This window comes from Dipodomys ordii, unplaced genomic scaffold, assembly GCF_000151885.1.
Source record: "Dipodomys ordii isolate 6190 unplaced genomic scaffold, Dord_2.0 Scaffold149, whole genome shotgun sequence".
NCBI classification, from domain to species: domain Eukaryota; kingdom Metazoa; phylum Chordata; class Mammalia; order Rodentia; family Heteromyidae; genus Dipodomys; species Dipodomys ordii.
In genome coordinates, this window is record NW_012267365.1 from 1448468 (window position 1) to 1456979 (window position 8512).

Consider the following 8512-nt stretch of genomic DNA (forward strand, 5'->3'; position numbering starts at 1 on the left):
TGACCACAACTGCAGAATATTATGGTTTGATATATCATAAGAGAAGGAAGGAAGGGGAACCTTCCTTCCAAAAGTCTACTCCAAGGGATGTGATCTGTTTTATGGTGGTGACTTGAAATGAACATTTTTCACAGTGAACCTTAAAAAGCCATCTTGATAGAGCATTTCTGTAAGTGGTTACAGAGGATTATTCATGGCTTTGCAAGGATGCCAGATTGCCTCATTTTGAGACAATTAAACAGAAATTTAGTCAGCTGTTTTTGTATCTTTAGGAGTAAAACCCATTGACTCTAGGCCAGGGGATCTCTGGGTCCCAGAGAAGCTACTAACTTGAAAAGTAAAACAAACGCACAAACAAAAACTCCAGTAAGCACAGCCAGTCAGGGCTGCTATCAGAGCCTACATGAAGTCAGGCAAAAAACAGAAGCTGAAATTCATTTAGCTGATAACTAATATATTTTTGTGAGGCAGACTGAAATGAGACTCCCGAGAGATGGTCAGAAAGGCTGATCAGAGAGACTAAAATTGGTCATATAAAGATTGGAAAATAGAATTCCTTATAGAACAAATAAATCATAGAAAGCCTGTGCATGTAAGAACAAGACAGCAGACCAAATTCCAGAAATGCACATTTTCTTAGAGATCAGCTTAATGAATTATCAATGGAAATCTTGAATTCTGAAATATTTGACCACATGAGGAAGAAGGCCAATTGCTGAAGTAAAAGAAAATGTCATCACTATGTTATGAGGTCCAATACCACATTAGGAAGTAATCAAGCACAGATTTGTAATAAAAAGAGAAAACAATTATTCCAAGCGAGGGCTTCATTTGTTTTCATGTAACAGTTCTTGATTTAGGTGCTAGAAATTACCATACAATTGATCCAATCCCACAGCTGAGTTGATATTGACTGCAGTATTCTCACATGAAGGAAAAGAGAAAATTTACAAATATCTGATGAATTGATTTGAGGGTGAAGGGTTCTAATAGTGATATCTGAGGTTTAGACACAGGTCAAGAGGTGCATTTTCTTTTTATAAAAATACCCCATTTTTAGCCTGGTGCCAGTAGCTCACAGCTCTAATACTAGTTACTCAGGAAGCTGAGATCTAAGGACTGTGGTTCAATGCCAGCCTGGGCAGAAAAGTCCCTGAGACTCTTATCTCCATTTAACCACCAGAAAACCAGAAGTGGCACTGTGGCTCAAGAGCAATCACATTGAGTTGAAGAGCTCAGGGACAAGCCCAAGCCCAAGCCCAGACTTCAAGCCCCTCAACCAACAACAACAACAACAAATGATCCTTTTCCTAACATTCAACAAAGAAGCCATTCTTATCACCCACTACATTTAAATCCTATCCTAGTTACTGCAAATAGAATGATTTGGTATCTTATGTCAAAAGGTTCATATTTGTGGAAACAAATACCACCAGTGATAACTTTTTTTCCAGTCCTTGAACTCTGGGCCTGGGCCCTGAACATGGTTATGCTGGTAGCTTTAATGTGAGCATGTTAGTTGTTTATTGGATTACTGCCCATGAGGGGAACTACTGGGTAATAAGGGAAATCTATGTTTAGTCTTTTGAGGAAACTCCATACTGCATTCCACAGTGGTTGAACAAGTTTAATTTCCTACCAACACTGTAATAGAGTTCCCAGTTGGCTACATCCATGCCAGCATTTGCTATTGTTAGTTTTCTTGATAATGGGCATTCTAACTGGGACGAGGTAGAATCTGTATTGTTTACTTGTAGATTTGTAGGCACCTTGTAGCTACCATAAATGAATGAATCCATAAAACCTATATTGCTCTGAGTCTGTCTTAGTATAATTTTCCCAAGCCTGCCATTTTCCTTAAAACTGGTGAAAAGTCATCCTTTCTGACAGGTGAATAAAATTCCATTTGTGTGTGTGTGTGTGTGTGTGTGTGTGTGTGTGTGTGTGTGTGTGTGTGTGTGTGTGTGTGTGTAAGATGACTATAGGCCATGAGTTAATTTCTAAGCCTTCTGTTTCATGTGTAATTTTGTAATTCCATATTAAATTTGGATTGATTTCTCTACTGCATTAAAGAATATTGTTGGGATTTTGATGGCCATTGCATTGTCAATTGTTTGGCGGCAGAATTGCAGTTTTCACAATGCTAATTCTTCCAACCAGGAGTAATTAAAGACTTTCCATTTCCTTGAATCTCCTTCAATTTCCCTTTTCAGATTTTTAAAGTTTTCACAGTAGAGATCCTTCACATTTTCAGTTAAATTAATTAATTCCTAGTTTTTTTGTGGTTGCTTTTTTGTTTATATTTAATTTGATTTGAGGCTAATGCATATGAGGTTGTTTTTGGGATTCAGCCTGGATCTTCCCATTGTTGGTAACATGGAAAAATTACTGATTCTTGTGGATTTTATACCCTGCTACATTGTTAAAGGTTAGCATCACCTTTACTAACTTGAGGGAGGAAGCTATAGAGTCCTTTAAATACAGGATCATTTCATCTGTAAAAAGGGATATTTTTACTTCTTCCCTATTTGGATCCCCTTTATGTTTTTCTCTTGTCTATTGTTCTTGCTAGAAAGTCCACTACTATATTGAAGAGTAGTAGAGAGAGTGGACATCCTTGCCTCATTCCTGATTTAATATCTTCATGCTTCAACCGTTAGGTACATGCTTATTATGTCTTTATCATATACATACTCTGTATTATATCGAGGAAAGTTCCATGCATTCCTAGCTTGTCAGACCTTTTAATCATAAAAGGATATTGGAGCTTTTTAAGAGCTATTTCTACATCCATATAGATGATCACGTGGTTCTTGTCCCTGCTTCTGCTGATGGTTTGTGTTATGTTTATTGACAAATATATTGAATTCAATTGTATCCTAAGATGAATACTGTTTGATCATAGCATATAATTTTTTGTTAGTTGCTAAAATTGGTTGGTGAGAATTTTATTGAGAAGTTCTGCATCAATGTTTATCAAAGAGTTGGGTTCATAGATCTTTCTTTGATGAGTCCCTATCTGATTTGGGGAAGAGTCTAATTCTAGAGTCATAGAATGTGTTTGATAATTCAATTTCCCTTTCTATTCCGTTGAAGAGTTAGATCTGAGTATTGCAAGTTCTTTGCAGGCCTTAATTTCATGGTAAATCCATTGAGTTCTAGATTTTTCTGGTATGAGAATTGGTTTAATGACATTTCACTTCCATTACTTCTTTTTTAATTTATTTTTTTGGGGGGGTCCGGTCGTGGGGCCTGAACTCTGGGCCTGGGTGTTGTCCCTCAGCTCTTCAGCTCAAGGCTAGCACTCTACAACTTGACCCACAGCGCCCTTTCTGGCTTTTTTCTTTTTGCTTATGTGGTGCTGAGGAATAGAACCCAGGGCCTCATGCATGCAAGGCAAGTGCTCTTTCACTGAGCCACCTTCCCACCCACCATTTTCATTACTTCTTATGGGTCACTTCTTGGTTCAATTCGAATATAGAAAAGTGTCAATTTCTCCAGAATTCTCTAGGTGATTGGCATATGGTTTTCAAAGTACTCTCATAACATTCTCAATTTTGCTAAATTATGTTATGATGTCTCATTTTTTCTCTAATTTTATCTATTTGGGTGTGTTCTCTTAGGAGCTGTGCCTCAGCTACTCAATATTTACCTTGTTATCTGGTAGGGAACAGCTTATATAACCAGTTCCTGTTCTTCTTGATCTTCTTTATTTAGGATATATTTGATTAACTTCTATCCTGCTGATTTGGTGGAGATACATTGTTTCAAATTTTCTTTGTCATGAAATATTTTTATATATCCTTTACATATAAAGGAGAGTTTGACTTGCAGCCATATTCACAGTTGGTAGTTTTTTTTTAACAGTCCACATAGTTTATTCAGTATAACAGGAGAGAAACTCCATCATGATAGACATAAGGCAGATAAAGGGGTGGATCTCTGGGGTACATTCTTGATACACATTAACAAATTCTTAGGTTTCACAACACATGGCAAGTATGTTCCATTATTAACAGCCATTCAACCTCCCCTCCATTTCTTCTTTCCTGAAAGAATTCTGATCTTATCAGTAGAGGCAAAGTGCCTTACCCCAGATAAGGCCAACAAGTCTCCTTTGAAGGGTTTTCGCAGGCTTTTTTGTGAACCAGTACCTTCTAATAAAATGTAAAAACAAATCTGCTAGAGATTTATGGGGAAGATTTTAATCCCAAATAAAAGACAGGCTTGAAAGGAGAAAACTTTCTGTGACCACTTCCAGCCTTATGTTGACATTGAAGTGTCTGCCCCAACAAACATATTGTACTTAGGAAACAACCATGAGGACAAAAAGCAAACATCATAAGAATCCCAAGAGGGACAGATAGAAAGAACCTGGTCCTTGATAACATTGCTGTTACATAAGCACTGGATTATCTAGAGTCTTAAGCAGAATTTATAAATTGTTCAGTGTCCTCTGAGATGTCTTCAAAGCTTTTTCTAAGTTACTAAACTCCACCTCTGGTTCCACAACTTTTATGAGAAGCCCAAAATGTGGCTAATGTCCAGAAGTATCCTGCAAAAACACCATCAACAGATTGTTCATAAATTATATGGAGTCAAGCTTAATAATTCATTTTTTCATAAATTTCATATAGATACAATGGTATTTCCATCTCCAGAGGATGACATTTTAAATTCAATCACCACAAAGACAGGACAGTCTTTGGTTATACAGAGCCAAGTGAGTGTAAACAGCATTTTCACAAATTTTTGTGTAATCTAAGTACTACTTAATAAAATGTGATTTTTCTGAGTGACCAGCTATCAACATCAATATTCTCTGATGGTGACTGATAATGGAATCAAACAGAACCAATGGTTTTATATGGCTATATATGAATAAATTCTATAGATATGCATACATATAAACACATATAGCTCATTATCACTAATGGATAAGCAAGGGAATTTATAACAACCTGGGGCCTCTTATCCAGGCTACATTGTCAGTATAGGCTATGGAATTTCAGGAAAGGCATATTAGTTCCAAAACAAATTATAGGATTATGGGTTAGTCTGCCTGGAATACTAAACTCATACTGAATTAAAAAAAGATAATGCAAAACCACAGAAGCAGACCCAGCTATTTAAGCAATTCCCCAAATAGTAGGGACAGTCTGGGTCAGATTCAGAAAAGAGGGCTGGGAGTATAGCTCAGCGGTAGAGCACTTGCAGAGCATGTACCAGGTCCCAGCTTCAATCCCCAGCCAGCACCACCACACCACACACACACACACACACACACACACACACACACGAGAGAGAGAGAGAGAGAGAGAGAGCAAGAGAAAGATAAAGATAAAATATAAATGAATTCTTATTTCATATTCTCTGAGCTACTAACACAAATCCTTTACAGTCTCCATGATTCTGACTGTTAAGAAGTTACTTGTTTTGGCCAAGTTTCTTATTTAAGGTTTTATCTATTCTGGTCAAGATTAACTGTAAAGCTGGGTTAAAACCAGCTACTCTGGAATCATGGATCCTTTTTCTAACCAGTGGAGGACCCAGAAGAAATGGATGACAAGCTTTTTCAAAGGTCCACCTGGTGAGATTATGGGGAGCCCATTCAAGTGGGAAAGACCAAGGAAGAACAAGGCTTCTATTGGCAGGATTATCAGGATAGCATTTAGGGCAATAATCAGCCCTATTAATACAGTCTAAGAAGACCTGGTAACATTCATTTCAACAAGTTCAGTTTGGTATAACCAATGGCCTACTTCTCAACTAGGGAACCACTGTTGCCCACAGTCAGGGCAATGTGAATTATCAGAGAACTTCTGGACTTAGAAAGAGAGAACAAGGAACAATGTAACAGCAAGAGGTAACAATGACAGAGACACCCAAATAATCAGTCCTGTAACAGGTTTGGCTTAGCATTTTCTCAGTTCAAACAATATTACTTGAAGAGGGTTAAATCTGGCTTGCACTTCAGTGCAATTCTTCAATATTTCGTTGTCTATTTTTCATTCACTTGCAACTCAGTCTCTGAACTCAGGGACCACTCCAGTCACTTACTAGCAGCACAGATCTCAAAACAGCTCCTTCAATCCTAGATTCTCAAGAAAAGATAACACTCTGTCTAAATTATTTTTCTCTTGTGCGTGATCAGCTGGTGGTGATGTCACATAGAGGCACTTGGCATACTTTTTGTTGTAAGATTAGTATGCTTTGTGAAACAGAGGAGCAGTCCAATAATCTTTTGTTGGTGCTAGCACTCTTGCCGTTGTAATACATGTACCCAAGTCTTAAGGCCTAGGCACTTTACAGTGATGTAGTGAGGTTGTGGAAAATCCGTAGTCTTCTTGAATGTGGATCCAATGAAATCTGTCTTGGGAGAACCTTAATCTGGATCCAGTCACAAAGAAGTGGCTGATGTTGAGTTGTCTGGAGGGTCTGAGAATGTGTCACATACCTCGTCCGGTCTGTGCCATGGGGAGGTGGGGGTGAGGAGAGGCCGTTCGGAAAGACCTTAAGTTCTAGCGGAGCTCTAGGCCCTGGAACCGTCAGAACCGGAGAGCTCTTCGGGTGTGCCCACGGTTGGTAGTTGTTTGCCTTTAATGTTTGTCTTATATCATGCCAGGCTCTCATTTTTACCATATCAGCTAAGAAATCTGTATTTATTCTGACTGTACATCCTTCATAAATAATCAATCTTTTCTCTATGGCAGCTTTAGGAATCCTTTCCTTAATCTCTAATGATCCTATAATGGATTATGATGTGCTGGTGGATGGTTCTGTTCTAGAATTCTCTGGTGTTCTAAAGTATTCTCCTCTCTGAATGAGCCTATCTCTTTGGATTTTTGGAATGTTCTCTGCTAGAATTCTGTAATATGTTTCCCATCCATTTAGTTTCCTGCTCTTCTCCTTCTTGATACATATCTCCCCCAAATTTGATCTTCTAATTGAGTCTTGAAGTTCTGGCAAGATCATTTCTTATTTATTGGATTTGTTCTAAATGATTATTTCCTCTTTCCTATTAGACATATTTGATCTTTGACCCCCTGAGATTATCTTCTATGTCATCTATTTGCTGTGGAGACTTTCTACTTTGTTTTTGATTTCACTGTCTTCTAATTGGTCGTTTTTTAGGGCTTCTATCTCTTTATTAAAGCTTTATTTTAGGTCTTGTATGGACATTATTTACATCTTTTCTATAGATGGGGGGTTGGGAGGGTTGTCTTTTTAGCTGTGTCTTCTCTTATATCTTTTAACTAGGCATCCTTTTTTTCCCTTGGAATTGCTTGCCTTCTCAGAATTATTTTTCTTTTTGTAGTGTCCATGAATTATTTTGCTAATCTTTAGTTGGTCTCATCTTGTTCACAAATTTCCTTGGAGAGGTTTTGTTTCTTTTCATTAATCACATTTTTGACCAATATTTTAATGTATTTTGAAAACTATCTTCTAGGTCCTTCATTGTCTGTTCTAATGCCTGGTTATTTACTTGTGAATTATACTACCTTGTCATCACTATTCTTGTTTTTTTTCTGATTTGTTCTGTCCATTTAGATGATTTCTTTTGAGGGAATCTATGATGTTAGTAGATGACTCTCTATGTTCTTAGTTGATTTTCCAAGTGTTGGTTTGATCTTCTGTTGTGATTTGTTTTTTCTGGAGTTAGGAATTTTGTCTAGACCATTAAGTGTAGTAGAAATCAGGTGTAGTGAGATGTTCTGATGTTAATACTTGTGGTTCCAGTGACAGTTTGGACTGTCAAGTGGTATGGTGAATTGTCTCTGTGTATGGATGTGGCTGTCTCTGATGTACACTTCTGTTCTTGCTTTTTTCCCATGTGGCCCTTTTATTTCCATACTGCAGCTGTGCTTTTGAAGATGTTGGCCAACAGAGTCACAGAAGTCATCTGCCTGGCTGGGCACCTTTTCATAGATTTCTGTTTTCTTGTGAAGACAGCATGAAATCTTCTTTTGAATTGCATGTCTATATATAATTACAGCTGATTGGTGTGACTCTCTAGAAGTAGAGTACCTGCTAGGACTCTAAATCTCTATTTCATTAGAGAGAGCTAGGTCTTTTCTGTTGTTATTATGCCATTGTTTTTCCTCTTCCTCATTTTTATTTTATATATTGTTGGTTTTTTCACATAATGTAGGATTTGTGATTGTTGTATCAGATTATTTTTTGTTTTTCTGCTTGTGTTACTTTGAAATAGTGATTTCAGGCTTGTATGAAGAGACAGAAAGAATACAAAATGTATGTTATTACATTGAAAGACAGCAGACATTTTAACCTATTAACTACAAATAAATTAATATTAAGCAAAGCTAATTAAAATAATTACTTATTTACTCTTCAGAGGATGAGTACAGTACTCTTGGATATCTTGGAGGAAAAGACTTTAGACTCATTACAATTGATGATTTACATTGAAATTACTGGGTAGAGGCTGGGAAGGTGGCCCAGTGGTAGAGAGCTTGCCTTGCATGCATGAGGCCCTGGGTTCAATTCCTCA

At 37.3% G+C, this 8512-nt stretch overlaps 1 pseudogene; it reads right to left on the bottom strand.

Moving 5' to 3' along the window:
* Positions 1-5284: 5284 nt before the first annotated feature.
* Positions 5285-6279, bottom strand: LOC105997617 (annotated as a pseudogene).
* Between the last annotated feature and the right edge of the window lie 2233 nt (positions 6280-8512).